The sequence below is a fragment of the Lolium perenne genome, chromosome 4 (genome assembly GCF_019359855.2).
Source record: "Lolium perenne isolate Kyuss_39 chromosome 4, Kyuss_2.0, whole genome shotgun sequence".
In the NCBI taxonomy this organism is placed as follows: Eukaryota; Viridiplantae; Streptophyta; class Magnoliopsida; order Poales; family Poaceae; genus Lolium; species Lolium perenne.
Genome location: NC_067247.2, coordinates 276240736 through 276247690, shown reverse-complemented (window position 1 = coordinate 276247690; position 6955 = coordinate 276240736).

The window sequence follows — 6955 nt, the reverse complement described above, 5'->3', positions numbered from 1 at the left end:
CCTAGGACTAATACATACTTGTGATTATACCCCTTGCAAGCATCCGCAACTACAAGAAAGTAATTAAGATAAATCTAACCACAACCTTAAACTCTGAGATCCTGCTATCCCTCCTGCATCGATATACCAACGGGGGCTCAGGTTTCTGTCACTCCGGCAACCCCGCAATTGGCAAACGAGTACAAGATGCATTGCCCTAGGCCCATAAAGGTGAAGTGTCGTGTAGTCGACGTTCACACGACACCACTAGAAGAATGACACCACAACTTAAATATCATAACATTGAATATTACTCAACCATAATTCACTACTAACATTTAGACTTCACCCATGTCCTCAAGAACTAAACGAACTACTCACGAGACATCATATGGAACATGATCAGAGGTGATATGATGATGAATAACAATCTGAACATAAACCTTGGTTCAATGGTTTCACTCAATAGCATCAATAACAAGTAGAAATCAACACCGGGAGAGTTTCCCCTATCAAACAATCAAGATCCAACCCGAATTGTTACAGCGGTGACGAGGTGCAGCGGTGGAGATGGTGGTGATGATGATGGAGATGATGACGATGGTGATGGAGATGATGTCCAGCTCGATGACGGTGACGATGGCGTCGATTTCCCCCTCCGGGAGGGAATTTCCCCGGCGGATTCCTGCCCGCCGGAGAGCTCTTTTCTCTCTGGTATTCTCCGCCCCGCAGAGGTGGTTGTGACTCTTCGCGACTATCCTCTGGGGCTTAGGTTTTCGGGGCGAAGACGTACGCGAAGAAAAGGAGGCGAGAGAGGGCTGTGGGCCCCCTCCTCACAGGGCGGCGCGGCCAGGCCTTGGGCCGCGCCGGCCTTTGGGGTAGGCCCACCTTGGGTCCCCTCGGCTCCCCCTTCTGGCTCCCTTCGTCTTCTGGAAAAATAGGATTTTTCATATAATTTCCGTCAACTGTTGATCTTCCGAAATATTGCATTCTGATGGCGCTTTTTCCAGCAGAATCCTGACTCCGGTGCGCGATCCTCCAATAATCATGAAACATGCAAAATAGATGAAATAACATAAGTATTATCTCCAAATATGAAATATATCAATGAATAACAGCAAATTATGATATAAAATAGTGATGCAAAATGGACGTATCAACTCCCCCCAAGCTTAGACTTCGCTTGTCCCCAAGCGAAACTGAACTCGGTAAACAAGACCACATGTTTATGGAGTGAAGAGTCGATAAATAAAATATGGACAAGAAGCATCATATTAATTCACACAAGGCATTCTAGTGAACAACTTCCCAATATGATTCAACTTGAAACAAGTAAAAGGAGATCACAAATAAAGGTGCATAGGAAATCATAATTGGTGATGGCAAACTTCGTTCTTGGTCAAAGAACAGTTAACAGATTATACTTATCTATCGAGCGGAGCTCTTATATTAAAGCTTATATAGCACAACTTGCATACTCAATCATAATAATCTCCTCATAATCATTGATAATCTTCAAAGCTATATTCATCAGATAAAACTTGTACTAAACAAGGAAGAATAAAAGGCATGACTAAATATATCACAATATAGATGGTTGGATCCAACAACTCAAATGCTTGCTTAAGATGGAGGGAAATAGGTTTTACTGACTCAACATAAAGTAAAAGATAGGCCCTTCACAGAGGGAAGCATGGATTAAATCATGTGCTAGAGCTTTTCAAGTTTTGAAATCATATAGAGAGCAATAAAGTAAAGTTTTGAGGGGTGTTTGTTGTTGTCAACGACTGGTAGTGGGTACTCTAACCCCCTTGCCAGACAAACTCTCAAAGAGCGGCTCCCATAAAGTTTTCTTTTTGGTTGACACACCTTCCAACCTTTGCTTTCACAAACCATGGCTAACCGAATCCTCGGGTGCCTGCCAACGATCTCATACCATGAAGGAGTGTCTTTTTATTTTAGTTTTATTTAGATGACACTCCTCCCCACCTTTGCTTTCTCAAGCCATGGCTAACCGAATCCTCGGGTGCCGTGCAATCAATCACATACCATGGAGGAGTGTCTATTTGTAAAATTACGAAAGTTAATTAATTTGGGACTGGGAACCCCATTGCCAGCTCTTTTTGCAAAGTTATTGGATAAGTGGATGAAGCCATTAGTCCATTTGTGAAAGTTGCCCAACAAGATTGAAAGATAAACACCACATACTTCCTCATGAGCTATAAAACATTGACACAAATAAGGAGTAATAAAGTTTTGAATTGTTTAAAGGTAGCACATGAAGTATTTACTTGGAGTGGCAGGAAATACCACATAATAGGTAGTTATAGTGGACACAAATGGCATAGGTTTGGGTTAAAGTTTGGATGCACGAGAAGCATTCCCTCTCAGTACAGGTCTTTGGCTAGCAAGGTTGATTAGCAAGCATAAGAGTTGAGGTAAACAAACAAATATACATGTGATAGAAACAATCATGCATCTTACTTGTAAGCACAAACAATTTTAACTTCAGAATACTAAGCTAAGAACTAACAAGAAAGATAATAACATATCTACATGCATTTCCTCTTCTCTACTTAAAACTCAAAGTGTTGTTGCTATTGACCAATGCTAAGTTTGCCAAAACCAAATAGATTTACTCAATGCTCCCAAAGTGATACCAATACTAACAACAAGATCAATCACATAATAGAGATTGCAAACTAAAATAAGATGTGCAATATGTAAATGATAAGACTTCTCATTAATATTTCATAACGATAACTCACACCAAGGGATACATAGATAACCAACTAAAGGGAGATACTTCCATACCGCAACACATCTTATATGATAACTTCCCTACTCATGATATGACACTACTTGATAATAAAAAGTAAAAGATAGTGATGATGTGATACCGCGGCACTCCCCCAAGCTTGGAACAAACCAAGGGGATGCCAATACCGATGATGAATTACTCCTCCGGTGATGATGGTGAATTCTTGACAAGCTTCTCAACAAGCTCCTGAAGCTCATCAATCTTGTACATGAGGTTGCGGATCATCTCCGAATTGTGCTCGACGCGGTTAAGAAGTATGTCCGACGGTGAGTCCCAACTCTTGGAGTTATTTCCCCACTCTTCAGTTTCAGGCTTCATCCTTCCTGCAGTGTTAGAACGATCTATATCCCAATTGCTAGGCAATGCTGCCTTGGGAGTCCCTTCAATTTGATTATTGTAAATTAGATTGCGGAAGGGGTGATGAGTGGCTGGAGAAGATGTCTTTGGAGCTAGGTAGTGACGTGGAAGTCTTCCTCCGGTGCGAATTCTTGCGCTCTTCTTTGCATTAAAAGGGTTCTCCACCACCTCGATGCTTGCAATGGTAGCACGCGGGTACGCGCGCGAGCCTTCCTCCACTTCTTCTTCATCTTCTTCCTTGACGCTCTCGTCCACCTCTTTCCACTCGGGATCTTGAATATCTTTCTCCATAGGCTCCTTGTCTTTGTTGTTGGAAACCATGGTGCTTCTAGATTGAAAATAGATCCTGGCAGAAACAGCTCGAAACAAAACACATCGAGAAAACGATATACGGACCTCCAGGGGTCCGAGGGGATTATATAGCAGGAATTTTTATGACAAACGGAAAGTACCAGGTCAAACCAGAGTCGGAAAGGGGCAACGAGGCGGTGTCCTCATAGGGCGGCGCGGCCAGGCTGGGGCCCGCGCCGGCCTATGGGGGCACGCCATCGTGCGTCTCCTCCACTCCGTTTCGATCTCGTAATTTTTCATATTTTCCAAAAACAGCAAAAACATTGTTCGAAAAGTAAAACGCGGACTTTTTATTACCAGTACAGTTACCTATTCAAAGTAGGATTCTGCAGAACTGTCAGTTTGACCTTTGATGAAAGCTTCCGGAGTTACCACTTGGATAATATCAACATCTTCATTATAAGAATCTCCAGAGATATAATGCTTGAGTCTTTGTCCATTCACTACCTGTGTGGCATTACCTTGAAGAGAGCTAATTTTAATTGCTCCTGATCGATAAACCTCATCAATAACATATGGTCCTTCCCATTTTGAGAGCAACTTCCCTGCAAAGAATCTGAGACGAGACCGATACAATAGGACTTTATCCCCAACATTAAATTCTCTTTTGATAATTCTTCTATCATGCCATTTCTTAACTTTCTCTTTAAAGAGTTTAGCATTTTCATAAGCTTCACTTCTCCATTCATCTAGAGAACTTAATTGCAACAACCTCTTATCACCGGCTAGTTTAGGATCTTTGTTTAGTTCTCTAACAACCCAATAAGCTTTGTGCTCTAGTTCTAAAGGTAAATGACAAGCTTTTCCATAAACCATTTTATAAGGTGACATTCCCATGGGGTTTTTATAAGCAGTTCTATAAGCCCATAGTGCGTCCTTCAATTTAATAGCCCAGTTCTTTCTAGTTTTATTAACAGTCTTTTGCAAGATAGATTTAATCTATCTATTTGATAATTCTACTTGCCCGCTAGTTTGAGGATGATAAGCGGAAGCAATTCTATGATTAATACCATACTTAGCAAGAGTTTTCTAAACCCTCCATGAATAAAATGAGAACCTCCATCAGTCATAATATATCTAGGTACTCCAAATCTAGGAAAAATAATATCTAAAAGCATTTTTAAAGAAGTCTCACCATCAGCACTTTTTGTAGGTATAGCTTCCACCCATTTAGTAACATAATCAACAGCAACAAGTATATGAGTGTTACCTTCTGAAGAGGGGAAAGGACCCATGAAGTCGAATCCCCAACAATCGAATGGTTCAATAACAAGAGTATAATTCATAGGCATTTCATTGCGTCTGGAGATATTACCAACCCTTTGACATTCATCACAAGATAAAATAAATTTCCTTGCATCTTTGAAGAGAGTTGGCCAATAAAAACCTGATTGTAGAACCTTTTGTGCAGTTCTATCTCCGGCGTGATGTCCTCCATAAGCACTACCATGACATTTACTCAATATCTCTTGTTGTTCATATTCAGGAACACATCTTCGCATAATACCATCCACTCCTTCTTTATATAAGTGTGGGTCATCCCAAAAATAATGCCTCAAGTCATAAAAGAATTTCCTCCTTTGCTGAGCTGAAAAGGTTGGAGGTGAAGGATAACGTTGCATAGAAAACATAAATTTTCCTACCGCGAACACGCAATCCAAGCCAAGATGCAATCTAGAAGACGGTAGCAATGAGGGGATGATCAAGACTAACCCTTGAAGAGATTCCAAAGCCTATAAGAGTAGGCTCTTATTGCTACGGTAGACGATCACTTGCTGCTTGCAAAAGCGCGTAGAAGATCTTGATCACGATCGCTTCTGGCACCACGAACGGGCAGCACCTCCGTACTCGGTCACACGTTCGGTTGTTGATGAAGACGATGTCCACCTCCCTGTTCCAGCGGGCAGCGGAAGTAGTAGCTCCTCTTGAATCCGACAGCATGACGGCGTGGTGTCGGTGGTGGTGGAGAAATCCGGCGGAGCTTCGCTTAAGCGTGCGGGATGTGGTGGAGGAGAGAGACCGCTAGGGTTTGGGGAGAGAGGGGGGTTGGGCGCCGGCCCTCTAAGGGGTGCGGCCAAGGCTGAGCCAAAGAGTGACTGCCCCCTCCCTCTCCTCCTCATCATATAGGTGGAAGCCCCAAGAGTTCTAGTCCAAGTCTTCGAATAAGACCCCAACACTAAAACCTCCCATATGTGGGAAACCTACTCAAGGAGGGAGTCCCACTCAAGGTGGGACTCCCACCTTTCCTTGAGGTGGGGTGGCCGGCCACCTCTAGGTGGAGCCCACCTGGGACTCCTCCTTTAGGGTTTGGCTGGTCAAGCTTGTGGAGTCCTTTCGGGACTCCACCTTCCATAGTGCGTTTCTTCCGGACTTTTCTAGAACCTTCTAGAACCTGCCATAAATGCACCGGATCATTTCCAAACTTGGAATATGACTTCCTATATATGAATCTTATTCTCCGGACCATTCCGGAACTCCTCGTGATGTCCGGGATCTCATCCGGGACTCCGAACAAATATTCGAACTCCATTCCATATTCAAGTTCTACCATTTCAACATCCAACTTTAAGTGTGTCACCCTACGGTTCGTGAACTATGCGGACATGGTTGAGTACTCACTCCGACCAATAACCAATAGCAGGATCTGGAGATCCATAATGGCTCCCACATATTCGACGATGACTTTAGTGATCGAATGAACCATCCACATACAATACCAATTCCCTTTGTCACGCGATATTTTACTTGTCCGAGGTTTGATCTTCGGTATCACTCTATACCTTGTTCAACCTCGTCTCCTGACAAGTACTCTTTACTCGTACCGTGGTATGTGGTCTCTTATGAACTCATTCATATGCTTGCAAGACATTAGACGACATTCCACCGAGAGGGCCCAGAGTATATCTATCCGTCATCGGGATGGACAAATCCCACTGTTGATCCATATGCCTCAACTCATACTTTCCGGATACTTAATCCCACCTTTATAGCCACCCATTTACGCAGTGGTGTTTGGTGTAATCAAAGTACCTTTCCGGTACAAGTGATTTACATGATCTCATGGTCATAAGGACTAGGTAACTATGTATCGAAAGCTTATAGCAAATAACTTAATGACGAGATCTTATGCTACGCTTAATTGGGTGTGTCCATTACATCATTCATACAATGACATAACCTTGTTATTAATAACATCCAATATTCATGATTATGAAACTAATCATCCATTAATCAACAAGCTAGTTAAGAGGCATACTAGGGACTTCTTTGTTTGTCTACATATCACACATGTACTAATGTTTCGGTTAATACAATTATAGCATGATATATAAACATTTATCATAAACATAAAGATATAAATAATAACCACTTTATTATTGCCTCTAGGGCATATCTCCTTCAGTCTCCCACTTGCACTAGAGTCAATAATCTAGTTTACATTTGTAA